General features: G+C 43.6%; 1 pseudogene; it reads left to right on the top strand.

The window, feature by feature from the left end:
• The first annotated feature begins 722 nt into the window (after positions 1–722).
• Positions 723–2,311, top strand: LOC103265133 (annotated as a pseudogene).
• Positions 2,312–18,278: the final 15,967 nt, after the last annotated feature.

The following is an 18,278-nucleotide window of genomic DNA, read 5'->3' as shown; positions in this document are numbered from 1 at the left end:
ATATGCCAAGTCAGAAATAGCACAGGCCTATGCAAATCACCACAGCTGCACAGCAGAGGTCGGGAGAGTACATTCAGGGCAGAACACATTCCTGGCCCCCACATTCTTCTGAGCCATCTCCCTGCCCCCACCTCTGCCAACAGGTGGGCAGGAACTGCCGCCCAGAGGGGAGACCCACCCGGTGGAAGCAGGTCAGCATTGTGTTCCAGCCTGTAAAGCTGCTCCTAGGGGTTTGCCCCAACGAGCCTCACACTTCAAATATCACTCACCTGTGAGTGTCCCAGCCGCTGAGCTAGTTTCAGAGGCATGAAGAAATGATTGTTGTCTAAAGTTGTTAGGTAATGCGTAACATCTTGTTGTTGTTGTTAAACGTAGCCTTGCCAAAACAAGACCTCAAAAAATTGGTTTTAGACTCTGAGTTGTTCCTCTCCATGAAATTTTTAGTAAAAGGTGAAAGACGTATACACTCTGAAGAGAAACCAGTAACATCTTTAATGTAGGAATTTTTCGTGGGCCCTTCAGTCTTGAAGATACAGAACCTTCTTTAGAGCAATGCTGTAACAGCAAAAGACCATTTGTATTGCCCCCTTAAAACCTCTTACCAGGGCCAGGATGAGGGTGAGGCCCTAACAGAACCAGTAAGAAGTCATACCTGGGGCCCTTTGTTCTGGCTTTCCTGATGGCAGGGAGCCCCTGCCCCCCCAGGCTGTGGTTCTGCCCAGATGGGAGAACCCCGGGCTGGGGCCCCCCTGGACGATGGCAGCGGCTGGACGGGCAGTGAGGAAGGCAGTGAGGAGGGCACTGGTGGCAGCGAGGGGGCTGGGGGAGACAGGGGCCCAGATGCAAAAGGTGTCTGGAGCCCAGACATTGAGCAGAGCTTCCAGGAGGCCCTGGCCATCCACCCACCCTGTGGCCACCGGAAGATAATCCTGTCTGATGAAGACAAGATGTATGGTCAGAATGAACTGATTGCCGCTATATCAAACTGAGAACGGGGAAGACACGAACTCGCAAACAGGTCTCTAGTCATATCCAGGTTTTGGCCCGAAGGAAATCGAGGGAAAACCAATCCAAGCTGAAGGCCCTGAATGTGGACCAGGTTTCCAAGAACAAGGCTTTCCAGACAATTGCTACCGTGTCCTCCGCCCAGCTCATCTCCGCACCTTCCCTGCAGGCCAAGCTGGGTCCTGCTGGTCCTCAGACCTCTGAGCTTTTCCAGTTTTGGTCAGGGGGCTCTGGACCACCCTGGAATGTTCCAGACATGAAGCCATTCTCATAGACACCATTCTCCTTGTCACTGACTCCCCCATCTACTGACCTCCCAGGGTATGAACCACCCCCCAGGCCCTCTCACCCCTACCTCCACCTGCCCCATCACCCCCAGCCTGGCAAGCTCAGGCCCTGGGTACTGCCCGGTTGCAGCTGGTGGAGTTCTCAGCTTTTGTGGAACCACCGGATGCAGTTGACTCTTACCAGAGGCACCTGTTCGTGCACATTAGCCAGCACTGCCCCAGCCCTGGAGCGCCCCCACTCGAGAGTGTGGATGTCCGGCAGATCTATGACAAGTTCCCTGAGAAGAAGGGTGGTCTGCGAGAGCTGTATGACCGTGGGCCCCCACACGCCTTTTTCCTGGTCAAGTTCTGGGCGGACCTGAACTGGGGCCCAAGTGGCGAGGAGGCAGGGGCCGGTGGCAGCAGCGCCAGCAGCGGCGGCTTCTATGGAGTGAGCAGTCAGTACGAGAGCCTGGAGCACGTGACTCTCACCTGTTCCTCCAAGGTCTGCTCCTTTGGCAAGCAGGTGGTGGAGACGGTGGAGACGGAGCGAGCCCAGCTGGAGGATGGGAGATGTGTGTACCGCCTGCTGCGCTCACCCATGTGCGGGTACCTGGTGAATTTCTTGCACAAGTTGCAGCAGCTGCCTGAGTGATACATGATGAACAGCGTCTTGGAGAACTTCACCATCCTCCAGGTGGTGACAAACAGAGACAACCAGGAGCTGCTACTCTGCACCGCCGACGCCTTTGAGGTCTCCATCAGTGAGCGTGGGGCCCAGCACCATATTTACCGCCTGGTCAGGGACTGAAGGGGGAACCCCCAAACTGGCTTGCCCCTGGAACAGTCCCCTCCCAGGAAAGGCCCTTTACCTCTCCTTATGCTTATTTGGGGAGGGGCCTCTGATGTAAAGGGGTTGCCCTCAGAGGCCTAGGAAACTGGGGGCTGCCCCCTATTAGAGGGGGCCCCAAAACCTGATTGGTGAGCTGAACAGGTTGGGACTGAGAAAAGGATAAACCCCGATATTGGGACCTCACAGGGGGTGTCTGAAAGGACAGAACACTCCAGAGCATCAGGGATTGACGACAGGTGCAAGACAGCCCCCAGGTACAGCACTGGCTCTCAGCCTGACAGGGCTCCCTTTCCCATACTTGGAGGTTGGAGGTTTTGGAGGTTACGTTGGGTTGTCCCCCTTCCTGTTTTCCAGCCCCCTCCCCCCAAATTTCTGCCTCTCCTTACTACCCCTACTCCATGGCCCGTGATATCACAAATTGAAGATGAATCCTTTCTGTTCAGGAGCCAGAGTCAGGTGAGCCCTGGAAATATTTTTTTTTAATATAACGAGATATTTATTTTTTAAAAAAAAGTCATACCTATTAGCATTTTAAGAGAAAAACACTCACATCTTATTTTTTTTGTCTCAAGTTTTCTTTCCTGTAGCAAAGAATCTAGCCCAGGGCTTGTTTGATGCAGACAGTCAAATATTTGTTGAATGAAAAGGTCCCACCAAAAAATTATAACAATTCTCTAAATTAAACACTTAGATAAATGTTTGAATGCAGGGTACATTTAATTTTAATAACAATGCTAACAACTACTACTACTACTAAAATGTGTGACATAAACTAAGCTCCAGGAACTGTGCTAAGCCACAAAACAGTGGCCACACTATCCTTTCACACCCTGTGGTGACTCACAGTCCACTCATTTGATTATAATCAAAACCGTAATGCCATTTTTGTTTATTTCTTCTCTACTTTCTTCCAAAGATTTGAGGTGATTTACAAGAATCCAAAATTCTTTGAGCACGGGCATGATGCCTCAAGTGGAAATTTTCACACTTGACCTCGTGCAATAGGTTGCAGTCAAAACTTTGTTTTGTGCATGAAATTATTTAAAATATTGTGCAAAATTACCTTCAGGTTATGTGCATAAGGTGCATATTAAACATAAATACAGTTTATGTTTAGGCTTGGGTTGCATCTCCAAGATTCCTTATGTACAGGGAGACCCCCCAAAAAACAGAATTATTATTTGGAGGGCAGGACCTTTGTAGTACAGGCTTCCCGCACTAGGTTAGTATTCTAGGAACCCACTGGCATCAGAGTACCAGCTAGCATTGTTGTGAGAGGCTGCATTCAGCTTCCTGTAGCAAAGAATCTAGCTCAGGGCTTGCTTGATGCCAACAGTCAAATATTTGTTGAATGAAAAGGTCCCACCAAAAAATTAAAAAATTCTCTAAATTCAACACCTAGATAAATGTTCGAATGTAGGGTACATTTACTTATAATAACATTTTTTTTGGAATTTTTTTGGAGATTCTTTCAATGCATTTGCCCATTTCATGATGAGTGATTTATGAATGCACCTGCCCACACCTCATTGAGTGTACAGTTTTTTAAAAAATAAAAAACAACATAATTCCTTATTCACCTGATCTCACCCTGAGAGATTTTTTTGTTTCCCTGGATGAAAAAAGTCCTCAAAGGGAAATGGTTTGCCAATGTGGAAGAGGTGAAACAAAAAATGGTAGAAGCATGAAAAGGTATCAAAACTGACAAGTTCAAAAGTTGTTTTGAGCAGTGGAAAAAGTGTCTTGATAGGCAAAATGCATCAAATGGAGAATGCTTTGAAAATGACTGAAGTTTAAATATGTAAGAATAAATACACAATCTTTAAAAAACAAATTCTGGGTTTTTTTGGTTTTTTTAATTATGCAAATATTCCACAATTTTTAAAAAACCTGAAATCCAAAACACTTTTGGTCCCAAACATTTTGAATACGGGATGCTCAGCCTATATTAGTTTCCTCGGGCTGCCATAAAATGCCACAAGTTGGGTGGCCTAACAACAGAAATAAATTATCTCACAGTTCCAGAGGCTGGAAGGGCAAGGTCAAGGTTTTGAAAGGCCTGGCTCCTTCTGAAGGAGCTAAGGAAGCATCTGTTCCAAGCCCTCTTTCCTTGCTTTTGGCTTGTGACAGCATAACTCCAGTTTTTACATGGTGTTCTTTCTGAGCACATTTGTGTGTCCAAATTTCTTCTTTTTACAAGGACATCAGTCACATTAGATGAGGGGTCAACCCACGTCCTATATGACCTCATCTTAACGAATTATGTCTGCAATGACCCAATTTCCAAATAAGATCACATTCTGAGACACTGAAGGATTGGACTTCAACATACAACTTTTGGCCAGGTATGGTTGCTCACGCCTATAATCCCAGCACTTTGGGAGGCTGAGGCAAGATAACTGACTGAGCCCAGGAGCTCGAGACCAGTCTGGGCAACATAATGAGACCTCATCTCTATCAAAAAATATATTTATTTATTTATAAATATTCATATATAAATAAATCATGAATTTTTAGCAGATACAATTCAACCCAGAACAAAAAGTAAAAGTGTGGCCGGGTGCGGTGGCTCAGCCTGTAATCCCAGCACTTTGGGAGGCCGAGGCAAGAGGATTGCCTGAGCCTGGGGGTTTGAGACCAGCCTGGGCAACTTGATGAGACCTCGCCTCTGCAAATGAATCACAAAACCTAGCCGGGCGTGGTGGCGTGCATCTGTAGTTCCAGCTACTTGGAAGGCTGAGGCGGAAGGATCACCTAAGACCAGCAGGTTGAGGCTGTAGTGGTCGTGACCATGTCACTCCACTCCAGCCTGGGCAACAAGAGTGAGACTCCAACTCAAAAAATAAAAAAAAGTAAAAGTGCAGAAAGCAGATGAGATCGCCAGCAAACTGAACATATACACAGATTGATCTAGTCACTCACTTAAGCCCTCATTAAAATAATTAAAAGCTATTAATCTACATGTAAAAAAAAAAAAGAGGCTCCAGGGAAGACAACAGTAGACAGGAGACAAAGGATGGGTAGCAAAGAGAGGAGAGGTAACAGACCTGGCAGAAAAGAGTGAAGTTCCAACCCAAGGCCAACTCACCCCACAGAGACCTAAAGACCCTCCTCTGGGAGAGGCCAGGTATGGAGGGTAGGCAGATGTCAGGTCTGAAGCTGGACAGAGATGCTGGTTTCACGGTCTGTATTCAGAGGCATTCGACTACCTGCCTGCCACATATAGCTCGCAGAATTTCCCAAGGATCCTCCTAAAAGAATTGGGTGATTTGTTTTTGGAGGGATTGAAAGAAGAAGCCCAACCAAAAGACAACAGACACAAAAAAGTGGAATAGAAAGCAGGCACAAAGCCCAAACCAGCGCTATGGAAAGAAAACCTACATAGCTAGGGGCCAGTGCACTCCCTTCCCTCACCCAGGTCTCAGAACATCCAGCAACAGAGAATCTGAATACAGACAGGAGGATGGCAGATCTATGCTAGAGACCCAAACAGCCCCAGGGGACCGTCCTGTGACACTGACATTTAAGGTTCCCCAACAAAAAGCTGGTACCCCACCTGGCCATCCTATGGTGATTCCTGCCAAATAGCAGTTCTTGCACTTGTTTTCAGAACTTCAAGTGAACTGGTAAATGTGAAAGGACAACCAGACACCTGGAGATAGCTTATGACCTGAAGACACGGACTGAACAAACAAAAGGATCAGGAGGAAAAAGAAAATGGAAGAATAAAAAAAAAAACCTCCTAAAAAATCTGCAATTAATATCCTCAGAGAGATAAGGAAGAACAGAATTCAATAAAGAGAGAACAACTGGAGAACACAAAAGGACTCATGATAATTAAAAATAGGATACAAATTAAAATCCATTCAGAACATTAGATGATAAAGACAAGAAAATCTTTCAGAAAGCAGAACAAAATGCCCAAGGGTCAGAAAATAGGGAAGAAGAGATAAGAAAATTTTAAAAGCAACTTAGGAAGTCCAATATCTGCAGTAATAAGAGTTGCAAAATAGAGGTAGGAGAAATGAAGAGAATAATAATAATAATTAATAATAATAAAAGGAAATTTCCTGGAATGGAAGGAAACCTGCCTCCAAATGGTGTGGGTCCATTGAAAACCTAGCGTGGTAAATGAAAGAAGACACACACTAAGGTTCATCATGGTGAAATTTGAGGGCACCAGAACTACAGAGAAGACTTAAACACTCCCAGAAAGATAATACAGGTTGCAAAGAAGGACTGGGAGAGAGAAAGACATTGCAGGTAAGACTAGTAGTTAAGAGCATGAACTCCAGAGCTAACTACCTGGGTTTGCAACTCAACTTACTAGTTGTGTGACTTTGGGTAAGTTACTGAACCTCTCACCTCAGTTTCTCCATCTCTAAAATAGAAAAAAACAAGAATATCTCTCTCTTATGTGGGATCATGGATACAAAGCACTTAAAACAGAGCTGGCTCAGAAAGTACATGTTATATGAGTGCTAGCTTTTTCCCCTAGGACTTCCCAACAGTAACGCTGGAAGCTGGGAGCCATGGAGTGATAGCTTCACATTTTTGAGAGCAAACATTTTCAAATCTAGAATTCTATAACAAGTAAACAACAAATCAAGAGTGAGGGTAGAATAAAGAATCTTCCAACATATAAGGTCTTTGGAATTTGATTTCCCATATATCCCTTCTTAGGAAGATACTGCTTACTTAAACAAAACCAGGAAAGTTGAAGACATAGACTGTAGATAACTGAGTACTCAACACAAAAAAGAGAGGAAGTCCCTAGAGTAAAGGGAAAGTCCCAGGATGCCAACTATGCTTCCTACAAATGGAGGATAGAGGGCTCCAGGAGACAGACCTCCAAGGGAAAAAATGGAATAGATATACTTGAGTATCTAAAAAATATTACTGCTGGGCACAAGGGCTCATGCCTACATCCCAGCACTTTGGGAGGCTGAGGCAAGAGAATTTCTTGAGCCCGGGTGTTCAAGGCCAGTCTAGGCAATATAGTGAGACCTCATCTCTACAAAAATGTTTTAAAAATTAGCTGGCTGTGGTAGTGTGTGCCTGTATTCCTACTACAGGTTGAGGCAGGAGGATCACTTGAGCCCAGGAGTTTGAGACCTATGCTGAGCCATGATGGTGCCATTGCACTCCAGTCTGGGTGGCAGAGTGAGACCCTGACTCAAAAAAATATATATTATTGATATGCATGTGACAGAGATATAGAGCACTGGAGGGAAGTGGTAACAACACAGAAAATCAGGCTGATAAAAAAATTAGGCGGGTTTTAACTCCAGGAAAGACAAAGGGTAGACAAAAGGGGGGACATGACTTAGTCACTATTTGCTCAGAAGCAAATAATATTTGTATAGCCAAAATAATATAAATGCTAAGTGTTGATTTTCTTGATTTAAAAATTATAACATAACTGAGTTCAGGAGATGGGAAGAAGAGAAATGGCAAGAAAGCAGTGCAGAGAGCTCAGTTCTCATTTACCAAGATAAGAAGTCGATAGTCAAAATCTAAAACTGAAAATTAGCCAGACATAACTGTAATCCCAGCTCCTCAGTTGGCTGAGGTGGGAGGATCACTCAAGGACAGTCTAGGCTACCTACATAGCAAGACCTTGTCTGAAAATAAATAAACAAACACATTTTTTAACCTGAAAATTAGAGAAATAGCAAGATGAGCATATAATTTTAAGAAATTGAGAAAACACTGGGGATGCAGCCAGAATCATTGAAGGTGAGTTCTTCTGAGAAGTGGGACTAGTGGACTGGGGAGGGCTGGGGCAGGAAATCCCTAGTTTTACTGTAAACTTTTTAGTATTATTTGGCTTTTTAAGCCACGTATATGTGTTATGTTGCTAAAAATGAACATTTAATTTTTTAAAAATAGTGGGTAATAATTAAATATTAGTGGGTATATATGGATAGTAGGATTACAAGGAATTTGAATTTCATTCTATATTCTATTTTACATTTATTGAATTTTTATTAGATAATATATATTACTCTTATAATTTTAAAGTACATTTTATTTTTGAAATGAAAACAAGATGAGAAAAAGAAATTGTACAATTTAATGTATGTTAAAAACTGATTTTTCAAAAAGGGTAAAATGATAACCTTCATAAAAATACAAAAGGAACACATGACAATGGTTAAGTGAGGAAACCAATGAGATGTTGCAAATGATTCCAAGAAGTCAAAGAACTACAAACTTGTATATAATAAAGAAATCATGAACAGGGCGAATGGCTCACACCTGTAATCCCAGCACTTTGAGAGGTGGAGATGAGAGGATTGCCTGAGCCCTGGAGTTTGAGACCAGCCTGAGCAAACTGACGAGACCTCATCTCTACTATAAATCAAAAAATTAGCTGGGTGGTGGTGGGTGCCTGTAGTTCCAGCTAATTGGAAGGCTGAGGTGAAAGGATCACCTGAGCCCAGCTGGTCGAGGCTGCGGTGGCCATGAGTGTGCTCCTACACTCCAGCCTGAGCGACAGAGACTCCAATTCAAAAAAAGAGAAAAGAGAGAAAAGAAAAATAAATACTGAAATGAATTCTCGAAAATTGGTTTATCCATAAAGCGATAATCAATTGTTTTCTGCAGACAAAACTATTTGCATTTCTATGGGCATCTGTATATGTATCTCTTTGCATTGCTATCAGTTTTCCACAATTTTTCTGAGGAGTTGTAAAATCAGCAGGGATGCACACTCTGGTGGGATCAGATCACTCCCAGAGGCTTTGGCATTCCTCTGAAAGAACATCTAAGAATGACTTTTGTCTGTTTGGAAGTTTTACATTTTTCCTGATATGTAGTTAAGGGCTAATGAGCTTATGAAATCTTGTGTCATAAATTCCCCCTGATTATTCAACCGTGGGATAGAAGTTTGGTTTGAGTTCCTAGAAGCAAAAGCAAAGAGAGAAACGGGTTATAAGTTTATTGAAAAGTCCAGTGCATTTTAAATATTTGAAGCAGAAGGAGTTTCATTTCATTTAAAATTGCTGGCAATTTTTTTCTCTGGAGGTAAAAGAGATCAATGCACCTTTGTAGCCTGCTTCCTTTATTGGGGGAAAATGACCAAAATGGTCTCTTTGTTTAAACAAATGGAGAATAATACCCACCCGTCATTCTTAGAAAGCCCTATGAGGTTGCCATGAACTCAAATGCAGTTAGGTAAAGCAGTATGTTCAGAAAGGAGATTGGGTTTGTTCTTGGTAATATCATGTCCTTGTAGAGTTATTTTCTTTTTAACTCCTTTCTAGATGAATGTAAACTAAACCATATCTGAAAATTCGTTTTTTGGGGTAGATACGTGTCTTTTTGTGCAAGTATTGCTCCTAAGAGAGAGAAGACTAGATTTGCCAAAAGGTCTATGAAAATCTGACCTCCCACCTTGAACAATTATCATGGTACTGTAGGAGAGGAATTGGCAGTGGTGGGAAACTGCTGGGGGAGGGGGGTGGGATTGGCAGTTGAGGGAGACTGCCAGGGGAAGGAGGGGCACACCTCATCAACAAGGGTGCCTACATGGTGAACATCTGTGTGCCTAACCCTGAATTGTACCCCACATCTTTAAAATTAAAAAAAAAAAATTTTTTTAAAGAAAAGAAAGAAAATCTGACCTCTTTATGCCAGAATAGGGACTAAACTTGGCTGGACTGAACTATGGGGGCCACACACACAGCATCCTTCTAAGTGACCCGGTTTGGGGAAATATACCATCAAGTATCAAAATTTCTTTCTTCAGGCTGATGAACCCAGACCAAACAGTACAGGCACAGGCTTTCTTGTTCCTATTATCATCCTGGGACAGTTTCTGTGAGCAGAAGGGAGAAAAGATGACCAAGTTTCCCCTTCTCAGAGCAAACCTCAGGAACTGTGGGTTTTTTCATATGCATAAGGAAAAATTAGAACCTGAATGTCTATCAGTGGAGGATGTTGGGGGTGACAACAGTGAGATACTACGTAGCCATCTAAAAGAATGAGGAAGGTATATATGAATTGACATGGAAAGTCATATATGGTTAAGTGGGTTTGGGGGGGAGGTATCAGTTTGGCCAGGTGTGATGGCTCATGCCTAGAATCCCAGCACTTTGGGAGGCTGAGGCAGGAGAATAGCTTGAGCCCAGGAGTTCAAGACCAGCCTAGACTCCATAGCGAGACCTCGTCTCTACAAAAAAAACCAAAAATCAAAAAATTAGCAAGGCATGGTGGCATGTGTCTGTAGTATCAGATACTCAGAAGGCTAAGGTGGAAGGATCTCCTGAGCCCAGGAGGTTGAGGCTGTAGTGAGTCATTATCTCACTCCAGTCTGGGTGACAGAGTGAGACCCTGGCTCAAAAAAATAAAAAAGCAAAAAAATAAATAAATAAAGAATCAAGAACCTTCACTCTTCTGAGACCATCACCCTCCACATCTGATCACAAAATGACACCTGTAGAACCTGAAATGACATCTCACCAGATTGCAAATAAAATGTTCCCAGTCACTTTTTAATTTATGTATTTTTTTGAGTTGAAGTCTCGCTGTCATCCAGGTTGGAGTGCAGTGGCACGCGCACAGCCACCACAGCCTTGACTTGCTGGACTCAGGAGATCCTTCCATCTCAGCCTTCCAAGTAGCTGAAATCACAGGCATGCACAACCACACCCGGCTAATTTTTTTATTTACTGTAGAGATGAGGTCTCACCAAGTTGCCCAGGTGATCTCGAACCCCTGGGCTCCGGCAATCCTCTCACCTCCGCCTCCCAAAGTGCTAGGATTACAGGTGTGAGCCACTGCACCTGGCCCCAGTCACTATTTTAAAAAGAAAAAAAAAAAAAACCATGGTTGCTGTTTTTTCTTGGAAATGTTTCTTGTCCTTAAGTAGATCCTGAATTACCTTATTGTAAACACATACATAAGAAGTTAACCAACCCATTATTCGAATTTCGTCAGTCAGAAAATGTCACTCTGAAAAATAACTAATAAAAATATTCGAATTTTAATGGTTGATTCCTCCTCACAAGATTTCACACAAGAAACAGAATGAATACTAGGATCTGTTTTCAGCCGGGCTCGGTGGCTCAGCCTGTAATCCCGTGCCTTTGGGAGGCTGAGGTGAGTGGATTGCCTGAGCCCACGGGTTCAAGACCCTCCTGGGCAGCGAGACCTCATCTCTACAATAAATCAAAAAAAATCAGCCGGGCATGGTAGCGCATGCCTGTAATTCTAGCTACTTGGAAGGCTGAGGCGGAAGGATCGCCAGAGCCCAGCAGGTCGAGGCTGCAGTGGCCGGGAGCAGCCACTGCACTCCAGTCTGTGCAACAGAGTGAGACTCCAACTCAAAAAAAAAAAGGATCTGTTTTCAGAAGACATTAGTTGGCACTCAGCAGGTGTTGTCCCTCTTCTTCTTTGCTAAGAAAGCTCTGTTTTTGCTGACTCTCCTCTGAGGGTCCATGGCTTCGGGGAAGGCCGGACCCCTTCCCTGCACCCAAGTAGTCAATCGGTTAGGTCTAGACCCTCACTATTCAACATCGGCTACATGTGACTTTTGCTTACTGGAAATATGGCTAAATTAAATTAACATATGCTGTGAATGTAAAATACAAATCAGATTTCAAAGTATGGGGGGGTAGAAGAATGTAAATATAACATCAATAACTTGTTTAGTTATCGGCTATAATAATGTTTTAGATATATTGGGGTCAGGAAAACATGATCAACTAATATTGTCTGTTTCTTCTTTTTCTTAAAAGGTGACGCTAGAAAACTTTATATATCTGGCTCATGTTATATTTCTGCTCATCAGCACAGGTCTAAGCCAATTACGAAGGTCGCATTCTTTACCAAGTATTTAAATAGGTGTGTGCATGTGATGCCATTCTGACCAGTGAAAATGGGGGTTCAGCAGCAAGGTTTTTTGAGAGAGGGTTTCTTTCTCTTCAAATGGGACATAAGACAGGGAGGAACATTCCTTTCTGCCATTGATGTTATCATACTAGTGTGATGTTTGGAGCAGTGGCAGCCATTTCCGGACCTTGAGAACAGCTGTCTCAAGGTTCAGAGGAGAAAGATGGAGGAGAAAAACTGTGTCCCTGATACAAAATTGCATCCATGGGATTTTCATATTAAACTTACATTTCTGTGTTAAATAAATAAAATACTATTAAAGCCAAATTTAGTTAGATTTCCTATTATTTGCAGACGAAAGCATTCTAACACCAATCAGTATCAGAAAGCTTATATCCGAATGTGTTTTATCCCTCTACTTTGTGGATATTCAAATTTTTGTCTGAAAAAGTTATGGGGAAATTGGAGAAATATTTGGATCATTCTCATGTGATCTATTCTAAAATGCCATCATCTTGTACTTGTGAGAATAAAAATCCTCAGTGGCTGAAATGGCCCTCATAGGGTAACACTTTCCCTGAGAGTACCTTTTTTTTTTTAAGTGTGTCAGTAAGGATGAGGTTCTTGTCTGGCAACAAAAGAGTAATTCGTTTCAGTAGTAACACACATGCAGTTCTCCTGTGTCCTGTAGACAGTGGGGAGGAGACCATTTTTCTGACTGGCGGCCAGTCTCCAAACCATGTCAAGCTTGGTCGTCACTGTCTTTGAACAACATGGCTTCCCGGAGTAGTAGGCTTGATGAGATAATCACAGTCTATTGCATTTTTGGAACCAGTATTAAAATGTAAATTTCACAGATTTTTTTCTTTGGTACTTGATTATATACTAATATGATCATTTTAGTACATATAACCTTGACCCACCCATCATAGGCTTTATTTCTCTGTCCTCCCCAAGGACTAAATAGAATAAGCAGCCAACTTGAGGAATGAGAAACACTGAGAACCCTGGCCAGTGTCTGAAGCATGCAGTGAGGCAAGGAAAAGGAAGGAAACATTTAATGCAGCCTTGGCTACAGAGAAACTTGTGGGTGTGGAAGTAGTGGAGGGAAAACAGAAAAGGTGTAGGGATGTGAGCAGGACACGGGAAAAGTGTGGGGATGTGGACAGGAAACAGGAAAGGCACGGGGACATGGTGCTGAAGGACCTTCCCTTCAACGTGAGGGAGTAGGGCCCGGAGCAGTGCTCTTGGCCCCTTCCTTCCCTCCCTCCTTTCCTCTTTTCTTCCTTCCCTCTATTGCTTCCTTCTCTCTCTCCTTCCCTTCTTCCTCCCTTCCTTCTCCTATTTCCTTCTCCCTTTCTTCCCTTCTCCATTCCTTTCCTCCCTCCCCCTTTCCTTCTTTCCTTCTCTCCTTCTCTCTCCTTCCTTCCCTCCTTCCTTCCCTCCTTCCCTCCCTCCTTCCTTCCCTCCCTTCTTTCCTTCCTTCCTCTAATTCCTTCCCTCCTTCCCTCCCTCCTTCCTTCCCTCCTTCATTCCTTCCCTCCCTCCCTCCCCTTCCTTCTTTCCTTCCCTCCCTCCCATCTTTCTTCTTCCCTCCCTTTCCCTCTCTCCTCCTCCCTCCTTCCATCCTTCCTCCAGCCCTCCTCACCCCTTCATTCTTTTCCTCCTCCCTCCCAACATGCTTCTCTCCTTCCTTCCTTCCTTCCTCTCTCTCTCCTGTCTTTTCTATCCTTCTCTCCTTTCTTTTTTCTTTTTTTCCCTTTCTCCTTTCTCCCCTTCCCTCCTGTACTCCTTCCTTCCCTCCTCTCTCTCCCCTCCCTCCTTCCTTCTCTCCTTCCCTCCCTCCTTCTCTCCCTCTCTCCCTCTCTCCTTCCTTTTTTCTATCTTTCTCCCCCTCTTTTTCCTTCCTTTTTCCCTCCCTCCTTTCTTCCCTCTCCTTCCTCCTTCCTTCCTTCTTCCTTTCTTCCTCCCTCCCTTCCTTCCATATACACTGAACGCCATCCATGGATCATACTCTGCCAAAGGCAGGACAACATGGATGGAAAGACATGCATGGTGCTACCCTTCCGGGGCTCTCAACCCCAGCAGGTACAGAGTCAAGACCAAACTCAAGTTAGGAATTTTGGGTTTTGTTCTTATTTTGATTTTTTTCCCCTCCCAAATCACTGTCTCCCTCCATCCCAGATATGGATCAATACTGGCTTTCAGAATAGTTCTGCTTTATGTCTGTGCTTGTGGGGTTTGGTCATCATTCGATTAAAAAAAAAAGCAGTAAACTTTTTCTCAGATATTATTTTGGGGATGGCCATGAGCTCTTTCTCTCTCCTTTCCTTTCTTCTGAGCCTCTCCTTTCCCTGAGCCGATGTATCACTCTTCCTCAGCTTGACCTTGGGAATAACAATGATCTTTCCTGGCTGGAGTCACAATTCAAACAAAACTACAAGTCTAGGATTCAAGGGATGAGCGCCACGCCCAATCCTTTGCTTGTCCTTTTCTGAAATGCTGAGTCAAAAGGTAGCTCTCCTTCTTGGGAGAACCGTAAAATAGGACAATGGTGCACCCCCTACCCTCCTGGAGCCTGGAAAATACACTGAAGTGAGAACTGCCGAAGTGGGGGAAGACCCGATGCACTTAGAACCACACTCACACGCTAGCAGAGAGGAAGGTCAGCCTCCCCGTCTCCCCTGACCTTACAATCCACAGCCTCCACCCCAACCACCCACAAAAAGCAGGTCTGGACTGAAAACCTAGCCTGCCGGAAGGAGGTAAGCGGGCGGGTCTTGGGGTCGTTGGACAGGGCAGGCGCATCGGAGGGAGAGGCCGCCACTGCGGAACGGGGGATGGGCAGGACCCACGGGGAGCGGAGAAAAGCAGAGAAAGAGGAAAGAAGAGAGTTACCTTCTAGAGGCCACGCAGCCCGTCCTGGATCCCCGGGGGCGGCTTCCGCACTCACCACGTTGTACCCACCTGCCAAGCCCCGGGCTCTTCAGCATATTCCAAATCCACCAGTCTCTCCCCTCCACCTCGTCCTGCTCTGCCATCACCCTGCCCCCGCTTCCGGGGTCCCACTCTTTCCTGCTGGAAATGCATTCTCCAGCAATCAGCGAGAACGCTCTTCAAAGGCCACATGTCAGGCCGTAGAACTCTCCAGTGGCATTCCCACAAGGCCTCCAACGCCTGTGTGATCTGGCCTTAGAAGTCCTCTCTGACCTTTTTGTCACCACGCTTTTCTTAGTTCACTAATACAGCCAGGCCCTTCTTTCTGTTCTTTGCATAGCCATTTGCATTCTTGCCCTATGGCCTCTGAGTTCCTTATTCCCTTTGCCTGGAATGCTCTCCCTCCAACTTCTGCCATGGCTGTCTCCTTCCCATCCTTCAAGTCTTAGCTCAGTGTCGACAGCGCTAAGTGGCCTTCTCTGACCACCCTGGGCCAGCCTCTCTCTTCGTTATTATCTTTATACTGCTTATCCCTATTTGAAGTTATCTTGTCAATTCTTTATGTTTGTAGCTTATTTGGGTGGGAGGAGGGTCTGTTTTTCCAACAAGGCTCGAAGTTTAGGACTGTGCAGGGACTGTCATTATCTTGTTTGGGACTGTATCCACAGATCCTAGAGCAGAACCTGGTACAGAATAAACTTTCCATACATATTTTGTGGAATGAATGAGTGAATGAAGAAATGTGGGGCGGCCCCCAGAGTCCAGAATGAAGATTCCAGAACAGGGTTACTATTTAGCAAATAAAAATACAGTGCACCCATTACATTTAAATGTTAGATAAATAATGAATGCATGGCACACTAAACAAGTATATATTGTCCCAAATGTGGCATGCATACGTTGTTTATCTGAAATTCATGTAACTGGGTGTCCTGCACTATAGCCATACCTGTAGAGGAGCTGTTGTGAGTTGAACAGAGCCTGTTACATGGAAAACAACTCAACATTCCGTTCAGTTGGGCATTGAGGGTGTTACAGAGTGGTAACATTCGCTCCACTTAACCTATCAACCATACCAAGCACCTGCCCTTTCCCTATTAACCACATTGCTATGCATTTTATATTTATTTTGATTCATGCACCTCATTCCAGAAAGAATCTGTGATGGTTGTAAAACAACACAAAGGAAGGGAAAAAATGTAAATTTTTGATATAAATACATTAAAAAGCATCCAATACTTTTTTGTTCTTGGATCTTAAATACACAGAACTTTCTAGAGCAGAGTCTTAGCAAAGGATCAATCTATAAAACATCAAGCTAACACACTGATCAGTACTGAGAATAGGATCCTCAAAAATTGGACCTTCAGATGTTGGCTGAATAAAGAATGATACAAACAGAAAACAGACACATTATTAAAAATACAGCTTACAAACAGATGAAAACATGTACTATTTCATCACTGTATGAAAGATACCCAGAGCTCATGCCCGGCAACTTCATGGACAGTTGAACCTGGCTCTTGTATTGGGATTCCCAGGAAAGCTCATTCTGATGCCATTAACTCACCTCCATGTTCTCTTAACATCTAGCATTTTCCCCAGTAAGCCAAAATCCCACTTCTGCTTTTCTCCCCTGGATAAAAGGTATAAGTATACCATAGCGCAAAAGTATATTCGTAGAAAACTTGCCAACTAAAATTCTGTGAATTGAAGCATATTTTAAAAAGCCAAGGTGAAATAAGAAAGGAGTTGGGTAAGGAGTCTACTGTTTTAACAAAAGCCTTTCATGGGATTGGCAGTAGCTGGAAACTGTCGGGGGGTGGGGGAAAAGCAGGTCAATAACATCAATAAGAGTACCTGATCCCAAACCAGGCCCAAAGTAAGGACCAAAGGGCGGTCATTGTACAATGACCACTTGTATACCTAATCCTGAATTGTACTCCACATCTTTAAAATAAAATTTTAAAAAAAGAAAGTATATATATAACATTTATATAAGAGTATTTTGGAGTCATTAAAAACATATCAATCTTAAATAAATAATTTTAAAAGAACTTTGATAATTTTTTTAAATGTACATGTCATATAGCATTTTCTACTTTATTTGATATTATTTTTATTTAATTTATTGTTACTAGTGTGATAAGTCAAAAATTACAGAGAAGAACCTACAAAAGAATACAGAGGCCAGACACAGTGGCTCACGCCTCTAACCCCAGCACTTTGGGAGACCAAGGCAGGAGGAATGCTTGAGCCCAGCAGTTCAAGACCAACCTAGGCAATATAGCGAGACCTCGTCTCTATAAAGTACATTCAAATAAAAAAATAAATTTTAGGGCAGGCTCGGTGGCTCAAACTATAATCCCAGCGCTTTAGGAGGCCGAGGTGAGTGGATTGCCTGAGCCCACGGGTTCGAGACCCGCCCAGGCAACTTGGTGAGACCTCGTCTCTACAATAAATAAAAAATTAGCCAGGCGTGGTATTGCGCGCCTATAGTTCCAACTGCTTGGAAGGCTGAGGAGGAAGGATCGTTGGAGCCCAGCAGGTCTAGGCTGCGATGGCTGGGAGCGGGTCACGGCACTCCAGTCTGGGCGACAGAGTAAAAAATAAATAAAAATAAATAAATAAATAAATTTTAAAAACAAATACACAGACGTGTAATAAGTCAAAGAGCACAGAGGGGTACCAACAAAAAGCTAATCACCTTCCTACCAGCTCCCTAATATTTCAGCTCCCTGATGAACATTGACAGTCTGATGTGGACCCTGCCACACTCTTCTCACAAAAATATGTAAGTAAACACACTCACTCACTGAGTTTTGGGTGGAATTTCGACTCTTGTTTTTGTTCTTTTTATTACAAATTAGATTATACTCATTCTCCTTTCATCTCTTTTCACTCAGCAATGTGTACAGATATTCCTCCCAATCAGTACCCATGATTCTATCTCATCATGTTTGATAATAGCCATAGTTATCAAATATTTCCATACTGTAAATATATAGTGGTGATTTGCTAAACCACACCCCTTTAGATGGACATACCAAGTTTTTCCTCTTCTTTGTTTTTCTCACCACAAACCATGCAGAAGGAACACACTGGTATAGTTCTTTCCATAGGACCACTGACTCTTGAGTTTGCTTTTAATTCTTAAAATGTTAGAACTTACCAGAGAAGAGAAAGCTCTTGGAGCAAACTCTCTCTCTCTCGATAGAGAAATATATATATTTATTTCTCTTTGAGTAGGGCGTCTCACTCTGTCACCTAGGCTGGAGTGCAGTGGCACAATCACAGCTCACCACAGCCTTGACCTCCTTGACTCAGGTGATCCTTCTTCTCAGCCTCTAGAGTAATTGGGACTAGAGGCATGTGCTACT

The sequence above is a fragment of the Carlito syrichta genome, unplaced genomic scaffold (assembly GCF_000164805.1).
Source record: "Carlito syrichta isolate Samal-C Ts95f unplaced genomic scaffold, Tarsius_syrichta-2.0.1 Scaffold305867, whole genome shotgun sequence".
Taxonomy (NCBI): Eukaryota; Metazoa; Chordata; class Mammalia; order Primates; family Tarsiidae; genus Carlito; species Carlito syrichta.
Note: the sequence above shows the minus strand (reverse complement) of the source record. Positions and strands in the feature narration are given on the sequence as shown.